Below are 14,621 nucleotides of genomic sequence, written 5' to 3'. Positions count from 1 at the left end.
ACAGCCCTAGCCTCTGGGGCTGGTATTGCGTACCAGCCCCCCAACCAAGGTCATGCAGGGCACAGCACACACCCATGTGGGAAGAACAAGCCCAGTGGTACCTACAAAACTAGTGAAACAGAGGTCCGTGGCCCCCTTCGTCACCTCTGTAGATTACTTAGGGAGCATCTGTTATTCCAGTCTGTTACTCAAGTTACGGTGGGAGGCTTACTCCCACTTTCAAATGATGTTACCTTACAGAATGCAAATTCTGCTACATATAAAGTGCAGACAATCCACAGAAAATGTGACGCTGCTGGGAACACGCTCATGCATACACACTTACATGCACGGCACCATAGCGTTTGTTCCAAAGCTGATAAAAGTGATTTTTCAGACAATCTGCTCTTGTGGGTTATCTGCACTACTGCTCGCCTCCATTAGCATGGCTAATTGAGAAACTGACTGTGTGTCTTGGACCGTTTCCAAGAAGGGAACCCATTGTCTGGATGATAAGAGCTCCCGAGAGACCCAAGTAAATGGCTGGAAACCTCAGGTTGATGCCCATTGGAGGAGGAGCAAACTTTTAAAGATGACCTGCCTATTATCAGGCCAGAGAAAGCAATCTTGTTGGGCTTGTCACATTGATTGCCAAGGCAGTAAAGCATAAGACTGTTCCACAGTTAGAACATGCACTGACTCCGAGAAAGATGAGGCTTGGTTAGTAAAGGATGAAGCCATTCCAAGAACCAGTAAAAAGATACAATATGGTTTTCCTTGGGCTATATATTAACACCATCCAGAAAGCTACACGGGATGGAGGTTTGGCAAATGACTCTGCCTTGCTCTGGGTTTTGGGTAGCAAGGTTGAGACAAAGGCCAGTGGGAAAATCATTTGAGACCAGATGAAAGACTTGGAAGGAATCAGACTCTCCAGAAGCCACCGAAGTCTATGTGTTAGAGCCACCACTCTTCTGCCATTTAACATCTTGGTGACACACCCCCTATAGATCGCAAAACATCCTAAGGAAAAAAGAAAAGAAAAGAAAAAAAAAGACAGCACAGAATTGTAACTGCCTTCTGGGTAACTAACTGTGTTTTGGATGGTGTCATTTTTCTTATGACATAAGCTCCCAAATGGCACATACACTGTCTCTTAGAATAAATAGCGACTAGCAGCGGGTCACGCCTCGTGTGGGTTTCTGATAAGCGTTGTCTGGTTGTGTGCTGTTTATCACAAAGAGAACAGATACAACTGTCACATGAGCATATGAGAGGGGTCCCCTACAACTTCTATGCGTCTGTATTCTGTCCCAAATAATAATGAGGAATGAATTACCTGGGCTGAAAGGTAATTGAAGGAGGAGGTACATTACTCAGGTGGGTCAGAGAGCCTATGTCTGGGGTTAATCTGTATTCATGGGGTCTTTTCAATGAGTCCCCCTGTCAGCCAGAGGATCTGCTGACTCTATTTCTAGCAGGTCAGCCCTAACCTCAACCCTTAAGAGAACCAAAGGACATGAGCTGTGAAGATTACAGGTTTCTGAGGGCAACTGCCTGTGGCTTTGGGGATGCGGCTAGAGAGTGGTGTTCTCTGCTGGCTGCATGTTAAGATCATCTGGGGGAGTATAAACAGACGGACACCCAGGCTCCATATCCAAAGATTTTGATTTCATCAGTCCAAGGTGCCCCCAATGGGAGTGATTTTTAAAAGTACCTCAGAGATTCTGTGTGTATCTAGGGTTGAGAAAGAAAACCTGAGCAAAAGTCTCTACTGTGATACACAAGAAAACAGGAGGCCCTGGTTCAATTCACAAAGCTGAGGACCAAATCCAGCTTTTGAAAGAGGATTTTTCATCCTTAGGATGCTGGGGAAATAAATGGCAACTGGGGGGAGGGAGGTGTGGACAGGTAGAAGAAAGAGAGAGCCAAAAGCCTGTTGAGAGGAGAGAAATAAGACTGCTTTCCTCCCCACCCCCCAAGTAGCTTTTTTTTTTTTTCTTTTGTGCATCCAGGATCTGAAAGGTGAAAGCTGTGTTTACATTTACCACCCCTCCCCACTCCGAAGTGCTATCATTGAGGAAAATTTAGTATTTCTATCAGCCATCACAGAGGAATCACACAACTAGTGAACAGCGGCATTAGGGACTAATAAAGGGGAAAATGCAACCCTATGACCAAGAGCCCATAACCATAACAACTTCCAGAGACTTTGGGGCATCTGCCCACTGACCATCAGAGACACCAGAAAAAGGGGCAGGCTCCATGCAGAGCGTGGTGATGCTGGAAACGGCGGAGCAGAGCCAAGGACTTATCAAGGAAGGAACTTATGGGGAGAGAAAAAAGAAAAGATCCAGTCTATCTCCTTTGCTTCAAATGGCTTCTCAACAGCCAGGCTCTCTTTGCCTGTCTGGAGTGTAGCATTTTACTTTTATTTAGATCCTTTCTTCTTTTTATTTATTTGTTTCCTCTCTCTTCTTACTCATGCATTTCTACCCAGAACAGGAGTCAGGGATCCACTCTCCCTGTTCACTGGCTTCTCCTTGGCAGAAATGCTCTTGATCAGGTGTCAGGGCGCTGCTCAGGCTTGGACCAGGAAGAAGCACCGGGAAGAGTATGCTATGAGTCCATATCATACCCCGCACCCGCCTGCCCGTGCCTGGAATGGATGAGGATCTGGAATGTGGCCTGTGAGCGGAGGTGGGAGGGGGCCGTGGAGGAAGTTTCCACATCGTGTCTGGCTTTAACAAGACAAAGCCATTTACTGCTTCTCTCCTACAACTGCTGGATCTCCCTAGGGAGGTGCCGCTTTCTCCTGCACAGGGGTAGATGGACCTGCCTGTCATAATTAAAACATCTCCCGGGAGCGTACACTTCTGTGTTTCTTGGGAAGCTATACAAATAGCTGGTACCCAGGGAAGTGAGGACTGGTACGCCACGGCTGCCCAGAAAGAGAGGCACCTAGCCCTTTGAATTTCTACTTCTGAACCTATCGATCTCTCTGGCCAATTCCAGATTCTGTCTGAGCAGGTGAAGGAGGTTGAGAGAACCTGGATGATCCTTTTGGAGTTCCCTGGCACATCCTAATCTCTGAGCCTGCTCTGATGATAAGCATGGCAGAGCCACTGCAATCCTATATAAAATTCGAGGGTTGAACTGGCAGAAGAAAGCATGAGGGTCACTGGTCTGGAGCGCGGTGGGAACTTGATGAATGCGTGTGCGTGTGTCTCTGTGTGTGTGTGTGTGTGTGATCCTGTGCCCTTGGCACAAGGGAAATTAACCAGACTGCCTAGTGTGGGAATTCTGCTTGGCAACCTAATCAAGGCTTAGTTTTTCATTAAAATTTCCATTAATACTGGAGCTGTTTAGAGCAAGTTGAGTGGATATATCCCTAATGCACCCTCTATTACCAAGCTGAGGATCAGAAGGAGGATGTGTACTTTTGCTGGGGCCACGGGCATTTTCCCCAACACTACTATTATCATCCCCAGCACCCCTTAAATATAGCAGGCAAAATACAAAGAGGATCACACAGAACCTACCCTTGTCTGATGTGACAGACAGGGAATGAATAAAAGAGGAAGCAAGCAAAGGTGGGAAGGGAAGTCCTGTGAAACCTCACGGGATGGACTTTGCCTTTCAGCATTGAGAAGAGCATCCTCCCACCCCCACCCCACCGCCTGGGACACATGAGACGAGACTGACTGGAGTAGCCTCAGAGGGAGGGAAGGCAGCAGGTCTTCTGTTGGGGCTGGGGATGCTGAAAGGGATGAAGGAATTCAGGCCTCACCCCCTTGGGGGTCATCTCTACACCAGAGTATCTCCATCTCTACTACCTCTGCGGAGCCCTTTCTAAGCCCCCAAGGCCAGTTAGTTTTTGGAGATGCCCACTGTTGTTCCCTAGGTTGTGAGCTATCTTGGGGCTGACAGACATTTGGTCCTGTTCAAAACATCCATATGACATTTGGTCCATAAGACAGTTGGCCCAAGCCAAAAGGCTCTTGATATTTGGACGACCATTTGGTTCACTCCAAAAGGCCCTTGATCTCTGGATCCTGTGCAAAACCATTTGGCACTGAACACATATGTTCATGGATATTTTGGATACGACCAAATCTCAAGGACCCTTTGGCGTGGACCACATGTCTTATGGATGTTTTGGACAGGACCAAATGTCCTGCAGAGCATCTGGTTAGCAGACATTTGGGTGTTTTGGACAGGACCAAACAACCAGCAAGACATCAGGGAAATTGGTTCCCTTGCTTCAGTGCCTCAAAGGCGGGTTCGGGGACGCATGGCTGAACCTCATCCCTTTCCACCCTTGGCTGCAGCCACAAGAAACTGTTTCCTAGTCCGTGAACACTGTGTTCTTGACAGGAATGCCCTGGGGAGAACATTCACCCTCAGGTACTGGAGCTCACCCCTTGGCATCCAGCTTGAAGGTTCCCACCCTGTCCCCTCCAGGCAGAATGAACAATGATCGTACCCTAGGTTTCCACGGCCTTCAATATGTTATTTATGATATTATGATTACTTGGGGGTGTGTCTCCTTTCCCCTTCACACTGGGAGCAGAGACCACATTTTGTTCAGCGTACACCCTCTGTGGGTTTCCCTGGTGGCTCAGTGGTAAAAAATCTGCTTGCAATGCAGGAGACCTGGGTTTGATCCCTGGGTCGGGAAGATCCCCTGGAGAAGGAAACAGCAACCCACTCCAGTATGCTTGCCTGGAGAATCCCATGGACAGAGGAGCCTGGTGGGCTACAGTCCAATGGGTTGCAAAAGAGTTGGATACAGCTCAGTGACTAAACAAGAACACAGTGACTCCTAGCCAGGTATACATTTCAGGAGATATTTTAAATACAAATACAAGCAGACTCTAATGGTAAAGCGTGTAGAGCTTGGAAACATGCTACATTTCCAAACACGCCTGTCTCCAGCTCTTATCACCTCTGTGACCTTGGGAAATTTTCTTAAATGCTATCTGCCTCCATTTCTTCCCATTTATAAAATGGGGCTCATAATGAAACCTGGGGTAGGGGTGCCTTGAGGATTACATGAAGCCATTAAAATAAAGAATTTAGAATATTTTCTATTTATGCTATGTAAGTATGAGCATATATATGCTATTGTTTTTGCTCTTGTTACTGTACCCAAGTCCCTGGATTTGGACGATCTGGGCATTTTTATTTGGAAAGGGATGCTCAAAAGATGCTGATTCACATCCTTGGCTCAGAACCATTTGTCTTCTTTATTACAGAAGTTGAAGAAACATTAATCAACAGTAGAGAAGTGCAGTGGGATCTTGGTTAATTAGGAAGAGCATGGATTGCGGGAATCCCATTCTGTCTGGCAAATAATTTCAAGTCATCTTACCATCTTGCTTCTCACTGCATCTACAATGGATGGTGGCCTTGGGTTCCAGCTCCTGCCTGGGTACCAGCTCCTCTTCCTGCAGTGATGAGCCAGCAAGGAAGAGCAGGAGAGTAGGGGAGGGAAGAAGGAATGTGTGTGTGGAACCCACCCACGGCACAGCCAACTCCTGAGGAATAGAGAGCTATGTGCCCTGAGAGCTCTTTGGGGTTGCCAAGCCTTCCAAGGGTTTGCCAAGACGGAACAAATCTAATGAGAAGAAAGTTATAGACAAGCTTATTGAACAATAACCCATTCCCTTCACTTAGGAACAACAGGGAAACATTTTTCTCACTTTCATGGCGCAAGGAAAACAATATCAGTGATTTGTGCTGCCTGGTTATCCAGTCTCTCTCCCAACACGGTTTATTTTCTTGCCCTGTGATATTAATGCTTAGGGCTGAATGCAGCTCCCTTGTTCTCTCTGGTGGGGCTTTTGCTTTTCCCATTTTTATTTGGATTGACTGTGAGGTCTTCCATCAGAAAAATAAATAAGACCATGTTCTTGAGAAGCCAGCTGCTAAGTGGATGTGTTGATCCATGAGCAATGCTGCTGTGGGTTTGTGCATTTTGGGTCTGCAATGGGAAAACAAATGTTGAAAGATACACGGGGAGGAAGAGGTCTGGACCGACAGCCTCGGGGTCAGGGTTTCCCGAGTTTTACAAGGTTCAGAAACCAAACATCGATCCTAGGAGATGCTGGAGTGACTAGGAACCTTGTTCAACATGGCATTTTTATTTGTCAGTAGCTCTGCATCTTTTTGTCCAATTTATTTCAGGAAAAGCTATCACTCTGGGTTAAAAAAAAGTTGGGGACGGGGGTGGAAAACTCTAGATGACTCCATGATGTAGGACAAGGAAATAACTTTGAAAGCTGAGAGTTAAGGGAGAAAAAAAAAAAATCAAAGAATGTGCCTCTAATGAATTCAATCATAGCAAAAGTCCATTTCTTTTCTCTTGAATTCTAGACAAACAATTTCCAGTTGCAAATATCATTCAGAAGTACTGTATGCACAGGGTTGGATATTAAGTTGCTTGACAAATATTTTGGTTCAGAACTGCTTGCCTAGAAGTGCTTCTGGAACAACAATAATGTGGCTTTGGAGAGAGCTGGGCTATTTGCACATAGGTGTTGCTGACGTGTTTAATGGACTCTTGCAGAAGGGAATTGCCTGGAAAGCAGGATGTGAGGTGGAGGAAAGATGTGGGGAGACAAGAGAGAGAAACGCAGCCTCTTTGTAACTGGTTTTTCCTGGAGGGCCATGGTTATAATGACTTCGACTTTGATATGATGGACTCAACAAACAATTGAGTCCACGCTTCTGCTCCTGAGAGAATCTTAACTCAAGTGGCCCAGCAGGACCATCATCCTACCTGGATTTTAAGACCTCTCCTAGGCCTCATTTGGGATAGTCACAACTGATATTTCTGAACTGTGTGTGTGTGTGTGTGTGTGAGTCTCTGTGTGTGTGCACGCATGTGTGCCACAGTCATGTCTGACTGTGCAATCCCATGGACTGTAACTCACCAGGCTCCTCTGTCCATGGGATTCTCCAGGCAAGAATGGAGTGGATTGCCATGCCTTCCACCAGGGGATCTTCCTGACCTAGGGATTGAACATGTCTTTTATGTCTCCTGCATTGGCAGGCAGGTTTTTTTACCACTCGCTCCACCTGGGAAGTCCCAGGGTCACTGCACTCCTGCCCAAACTGAGGAGGTTTTGCTAAATATCATCGATCCTGTTTGTTCCTGAAAATAGTGCCCCCCTACACACACCTGGACTTCACCAAGGGTTGGACACAACTGAAGCAATTTGGCACAGCAGTGACCCTGTGAGTACGTCACAGAAGACCTAAGGTTCTGAATCTGGCCCGTCTGGGAAGGCTGGTGTTTCCTGATCTTGGGATGAAGCGGTTAAAACCCTGGACTCCGGCATCCTGGAGTGAAACCCTGCAGCTTCTTTTCTGCGGGGTGTGGGACAGAACTGTTTGGTCACGTTTGTTCGTGGTCATGGATTTTGGGAATCATGTCTCAGACCAACCTCAGCACCTCATGAAGGGCTGATACACACCAGGGGCAACAGGAAGATGCTGGACTTTCCTCTCCCCAGATTGACTCCGTTTCCCTGAAGTCTGATGGGCTGTCCAAGCTGGGGGGGCTTCCCAGGGGAAGAAGAGCTCCATCCACTGGACCCCAGGCAGCATGGTGGCCTTTCCTCCTGCCCCCCTTCATCAGTTCCTTCCTGACTCCCCCACTTAACAAAAGAGCCCCTTCTTGGATTTCATTATGGCTTAGAGTCGGCCGATAATGCACCATTTGCTGTCTCAAATCTATAAAGAGCTGTTGGCAAGCCATTCCTTTTTTAAAAAATTTAATCCTCCAGGTGGTTCACCTGGGCTTTTAATAACTTTCAGGTTGATTTAAAAGCCCCACCCCAGAGTGTGCAGGGGTGAGTCTATTCCTGCGGGTGCTTGGTTATTGTAGCGTTAACAAAGATGCCAGCCCTGCGCTTCTTTCCTACAGATGAGGGTGTGTGTACCAAGAGTGAGAATATTCTGGATGAAGGAGTTTCCAGTGATGCCCTGAAGCTTTCTCCACCTGTTAGGATTTTCCATCCCTACTCCTGACATGAAGTTCCGCAGTGCGGAGCTAACTGTAAAAATCCCTCACCCAAACTCACCTGCTCTTGGTTCTTTGGCTTCCCCTGTACCAGCATGCATCTTTCTTTTATTTGCTTTTATTTTTATTTTGCAGGATTGCCTGTTTTTGACTACTCTGAGAAGCCGCTAGACCCTCGGAAAGAAAGAAAAAGGAGCCTTTGGCTTCAGGGTCCCAGGCTGGAGGCAATCTTCCCTCCGTGGTTTTTAAATGCTCACATAGTCTTTCTCCTTCTTGAGCACTACAGTCCATGGGGGTCGCAAAAGAGTCGGACACGACTCAGCAACTAAACAACAACAATGAAAAGGCCCCATGTAGGAGGCAACAGTGATCTTTTTAAAATAAATCAGCGGTGACTGGGAGAACATATTTGCAAATCACACATCAGATAAAGAACTTGAATCCAAAGCATACAAAGAACTCTTTAAGACTCAACAATAAGAAAACAAACAGCCCCATTAAAAACTGGGCAAAAGATTCCAACAGACACTCCACCAAAGAATATATGCAGATGGCAAGTAAGCGTATGAATAGATAACTCAATATCATCTGCCATTAGGGAAACACAGATTAAAAATACAATGAGATACTTCTGCACACTTAATACAATGGCTGAAATTGGAAAAGCTGACAAGACAATGCAAAGATGTGGAGTCACGGGAATGCCCATTCATCACTGGTGGAAAAGGCAAATGGTACTTTGGAGGGCGATTTGGGACTTTCTTACAAAGCTAAACATACTCTTACCATGTGATCAAGCAATTGCAGTTCTAGGGTTTACCCAACTGATTTGAAAATGTATTTGCACACAAAAGCATGCGAATGCTTATAGCAGGTTTATTCATAACCATCAAAAACTGGAAGCAACCAAGGTGTCCTCCAAGAGATGAATAAGTAAACAAATTTGGGTAAATCTGTGTGATGAAATAAGATTCATCAATAAAAAGAAATGAGGGAGACTTCTCTAGCGTTCCATTAGTTAAGACTTTGCTTCCCAATGCAGGGGTTGAGAGTTCAATCCCTCCTCGGGGAGTTAAGATCCCACATGCTTTGGGGCCAAAAAACATAAAACAGAAGCAATACTGTAACAAATTCAGTAAAGACTTTAAAAATGGTCCACATCAAAAAAAAATCTCAAAAAAAAAAAAAAGAAAGAAATAAGGTATCAGTCCATCATACGAGTGAATCTTAGATATATATTGTCAAGGGGAAGAAGCCAGTCTGAAAAAACTACATACAGTATGATTTCGTTTATGTGACACTGGAAAAAGCAACATTATGGAGAGGGTAAACAGATTATTACTACAGGTTTGGGGAGAGGAGAGGGTTGACTAGATGAAGCATAGGGAATGAAGCATAGGGAATTCTAAGGCACAGAGCTAGGAGGATACACAGATAATAAACACAGCCCTAAGAGTACTAAGGGAATCTGTTATCTTGCCAGATAACTGGCGGCGCATTTCTTTTCGTGTACCTATAGCAATGAGTCCCTCCCTTATTTATCACCTAACTAAACTAACAAAGCAGCCGACTAACTAGTTAAGTCGTGAACTCACTCCTATTTGAATCACTGTCTTGTGTCTCAATTGCTTTGAGTTAACCCTGAAGTCTCAAACTTGATATTTAAGTTCATTTTTAGTAACCTGCCCTTCCACAAATTATAGAAAGTAATATAGTAAACAGGCTTGAGTTTCCTTCTCTTCTAGCCCTCCTTGCTCTCCGGGGAAAGTATTAAAGACAGAAATGGTCAGGACTTCCCTGGTGGTCTAGTGGTTAAGAATCTGCCTTGCAATGCAGGGCATTCAGGTTTAATCCCTGGTTGGGGAACTAAGATCCCACATGCTACGGGGCAGCTATGCCCATGTGCCACAACTAGAGAGTCTGGGCCCTGCAGTGAAAGATCCCAGTGCCCCAGCCAAGCCCTGACACAGTCAAATACATTTTTTTTAAAAAGGAAATGGTCCCCAGGTGTGCTTCTGGAGCCGGGATTGGGCGATGCAGTCAAGGGCTTGAATAGCCAAAGGAGAAGCAGGTGCAGAAAACGGCCCTTGGCTGTATTCAGCTGACTTGGACAGCCACACCCGCAAAGATGTACAGGAGGGCGGGTGACCCAGACAAATGAAGTTCAAGGAAGCAAGGCCACATTTGGCTTGGAGGGGCAGAGAGAGGGAGCTTGGTCAGCCAGAGCGCTATGCTGCATGTGCAGAATCTGAGCGGTCCCATCTGTTATCTGGTCAGGACAGGCGGATTGCCGGCAGAGTTTGGGCTCAGGCAGGCGGCACCGAGAAGAAAATTTATGAATAGACCTTTAACTCTGGTCACTTTGTAGCCCAGCAGCTCTGAAAATTAGATCCAGATGGATAGTATTTTCATAGCTTCTCCTGACCAAGGCATTTATGTTAATTCTAGGGACCCAGGGGGAAGGAGGAAGCGTCTAAAGGCAAGGAATCTATAATTGCGTCTTAATATGTTTCCAAAATTCATCTGTGTTTTCACTCATCGCCACGGTCAGGGCTGGCACAGGGACTGGGCCGGGAAAAGCAAATGGGGGATCAGGGGCTTTCTCACTACCCATGTGCCTCCTGTGAGATTCCTGGAGAGGGATGGGTAGGAGATTTTGGAATATTCTCCCCATCAAGAAATAGTTCTGTGTTGGGGTCTGTAAGATCTTCCTCCACTGGGAAATGTGTTCATCCTTGCTTTGCTCATAGAAGGATTTAAAGAAGTTCTAAACGCCAGGGTGAGATTCCTTCCCTCCACAGTTAGGTTCCTCATGAGTTAACTATGGAAGGATGGAGGGATAATAGAGCATATACCAGTGAGGTTCATCCATTTGGAGCTTTCTCAGGGCATGAAGCTACTTCTGGTCATGGCTGTGTGTGATCTTGGTTGAAGCCCTTAATCCTTTCTGGGCCCCCGGATCCTCACTTGTTAATGGAGAGGCTCAAATCGACAGGACTTCGAGGATGCTTTCAAACTCTAATCGTCAACCGTCTGGCTCTGCTGGAGAGTCACAGAAGAAGGAAGGGCACTTCTTTTCTGAGCAATGTGTGGGGAATTCTGTAGCTTGGAAAGGACTTCAGAGACTATACATTCTACATTTTTTGGGAGATTGATCCCCAGTCTCCATCTCAAGAGGATGGGATGTCCTGGGTATACTAAGTCAACTCTATCCAAGATTTCACGGCCTTTGCAAGTTCCTCTTGAGCACCTACCACGTGTCAGGCCCCATGCTTCAAGTCCTGACTCCACAGTGAGACATCTGGACAAAGCAGTGGTACCAAGGAAGGGCTTGGACAGGCTCAGGTGCTGACCGCTATGAGGAGGGTGCCTCACAGGTTCCCAGGCCCTTCCCCACCCTCTTTCCTGATCCCACACAGGAAACCATTCCCTAATACCAACAGCCACCCAAGTGGCTTGGGGACCCACAAAAGGAAAACAGCCTTTTTCTTTCTCTTCCAAATTTCACAGCAAGAATATTTGAAGGGGTTAGTGGGAAAAGATGGCTGGGACTTTGCATGGGGGCTAAAAATTTTAACTTCTACTTAAGGGATGGTCATTAAAAAAAAAGATAAAAAACAGAGGACTTCCCTGGCAGTCCAGTGGTTAGGACTTTGCAATTCTAATATAGGGGGCATAAGTTTGATCCCTGGTCGGAGAACTAAGATCCCACAGACCCGTGGCATGGTCAGAAAAAAAGGGAGAATCATAATCAATGGATTCTAAGATTTGAGACGCTGATGTGCTTTCTCTAAATGCTCTCTCCATCTGCCAGCCTGGACAGCCATGAAAACATGTTGCTCTCGTCTGCACTACTGGGTGACATGAGCTTATTTCCACCTGAAAAACAGGAGAGGGCTGGATGAAGTGGTGCGGATGATGTTAACCAGCACGCACACAAAGGGGTCAGGTCTGGTCAAGAGTAGGAAGTTACACCTTGCTCTACAGAGTCACATCCAAGTTGAGTGTCTGTGGAAGGGCCTCCCTTCCGGGCTCGCTGTCTGCCACTCCAGCTGGCCTCTCAGATCCTCTGAGGGTGACATCAGCACCACCCCGCTCCTGCTGGTTTCATTTATCTCCTCAACACATCGTCCAGCTTTGGGGCCTTTATCTCCACACTCGTCTCATATAATCAAGTCCAACTGAGCCCGTGATCTGACCTTTTATGTTTCCAGCGACTGTTCACGCCTTTAGAAGTGGATTTCTGCTCTTCCGCGGCACTCAGCGCGTTTGACCTAATGGGCTGGGCCGTCTTTGCTCTGCTCTGTGATTATACACTCAGCGTATTATTAATTATGGCTCAATTCTGTATGTTAAAAGCCCGCAATTTTGGATGGAGGCTACAGTGCCAACCATTGAGCTCTGGCCTCCACTTGCTTTCATGTGGGGGTTAAGGATGGAGGGGGTGAGTGGGGGGAGGCGTTGGATGTCATGGGATTGAAGCCTGCAGGCAGCAGTGTTAGACTAGGTTCCTCTGGTTTGGGGCCTGGGGGTAGTGGGGACAAACGGGTCGGTCACCAGCCTGTACTGTGCCTACCATCTCTCTGTCACTCCCAGGAACAAAGAAGCCGCTTCCTGGCTTATGAGGTGCTGGTCATGGCAGAGGTGGGGAGTGAAAGGAGGCACTCACGGGCTTGGTTCATGAAAGGCTTTGTCAGCCAAGCAGATGGGACTGAACTCTAGTCTGTAGGCAGCAGAAGCCACTGGAGGCAGGGATATGACCAGCTGTGTGGATAATGGGTTACAGAGGAGACAATGAGGGCTCGGAGACAACTCAGAGGTCACAGAAGTAACCCAAGCAAAGAGGAAGCTATTTTGTAGTTAGAATGGATCGAACGTGACCAAGAGACAGAAGGAGAGGAAGAAGGTGTTGAGGACAACCCCATGATCTTGGTTTGAGAAACTGGACGATGATTAAATCAGAATAAGAAATTCAGTAGGAGAGGGAAGCTTGAGGAGGGGTGAGGGTTTCAGGCATGGTTTGGGGCTGCCTGGATTGGACGTGGCATGTGGGTCCAGGTCTAGGTGTGGGGCTCTGGTGGGAGACCCAGCTGGAGCTACCAATGGGGTGTCAGTAGCATCAGGGCGAGAGTGGATCTCACCGGCAAAGGTGAGTTCACCTCAGAAAAACAACACACAGTGAGACCTCCCTGATGGTCTGGTGGCTAAAACTGCTTCCACTGCAGGGCATGCTGGCTTGATCCCTGGTTCAGGAACTAAGATCCCCACATGCCATCTGGTGCAGCCAAAAAATTTAAAAAGAAATTTATTTTTTTTAAAAAAGAGACACACAATGTCGGGGGCATGACACCTAAGGGACAGAGACAGCCGGGAAGTTCCAGGAGGGGAGGAGTCTGAGAAAATGCCATTCATATCCTGGAGGGAATTCTGTCCTGTCCCTTATCCATCCTGTCTCAGGCCTGGAGAATGCCCCCTATCCTGGGGCCTCTCCTGCCCATCGGGTTGGGGGGATGGCTCTGGAAAATGCTCCCTTCCTCGACACATTGCTCTTAGACCCACGTTTCTCAAACTAGCGTCTGCAGATGCACTTTTTCTTGTTTGTGGTTGTAGTTTTGGCGGGTAGGGAAAGGTCCTGGGAATTCTCTAAAGAGCTGCCGCTGGTAGTCTGGGGATAGAGATGCAGATAGGCCTTTGGCTTCTCCATTCAAGACCATCTGATGTGGCCCACAGCTCCATGTGCCTGGGCCAGAGATGTGTCTCAGGCCCACAGGCAGTCACATGCCACCATGCGGTACCATATTTGCTGCTGTAATGCTTTATTTTTATTAGAACAAATGATCCTTTTCTAATAGCTGCGCTGAGAAATAGTTCTCATACCACACAGCTCACCCGTTTAAAGTGTATAATGGTTATTTTAGTATACTCACAGATAGGTACGACGCCCACCACAGTCAGTTTCAGAATATTTTCATCACCCCCAAGAAGCCCTACACTCGCTTGCTGTCACCTTCCTAACTATTTGGACTTGGTTTCATTCTCCTCTCCTCAGCCCTAGGCAACCCTAGCCCACTTTCCGTCACTTTAGATTTCCCTGTTCCAGACATTGCATGTGAATGGAACCAAATAATGCAGGGCTTACCGTAGCTGTGAAAGCTTTAATGATCTCATCTGATAACTTCCTCTTCACTCTAGAGGAAGGATATCAGCGTCAAGAACAGGGTTGTATGCTTTTCCACTGTCCCATCTAAACCTCTCCACTTCTCCAGAAAGGTAGCCTTACTAACCCCATTTTACAGATGAGACAGCCAAGGTGAGAGAGATTAAGTGAATTGTCCAAGGCCTCCGAGACCATAAGCGAAAGTGCCGGGCTGGACACACACTGAATTGCTAAGTGCTGCGGGTGGGGTGGGTGGGGGAGAGAAGGTGAATAGTTCCCCAGCAGTTGCATGAGTGGGGCTCCCTGAGTGATTCCTGGGGGGCCTGATGGACCCAATCCAGGTGAAGCTGATTCCAGTGACATCTCGATGTTTGTCCTGGGCTGGGCGGAATATCCCTGTTCTACTGCCTCTCCATGACAGGGAGAGAGGGGCAGAAGTCTGAGCCCCCAGGTGCC

General features: G+C 47.0%; 1 protein-coding gene across 3 annotated transcripts in view; it reads right to left on the bottom strand.

Moving 5' to 3' along the window:
- Positions 1-14,621, bottom strand: part of KIRREL3 (kirre like nephrin family adhesion molecule 3) — a 599,492-nt gene that overhangs the window by 226,978 nt on the left and 357,893 nt on the right. The gene's annotated exons all lie outside the window — the stretch shown is intronic.

Source organism: Cervus elaphus, chromosome 2 (assembly GCF_910594005.1).
Source record: "Cervus elaphus chromosome 2, mCerEla1.1, whole genome shotgun sequence".
NCBI lineage: Eukaryota > Metazoa > Chordata > Mammalia > Artiodactyla > Cervidae > Cervus > Cervus elaphus.
The sequence above is the reverse complement of the archived record's forward strand: the minus strand, read 5'-3'. Positions and strand labels throughout refer to the sequence as shown.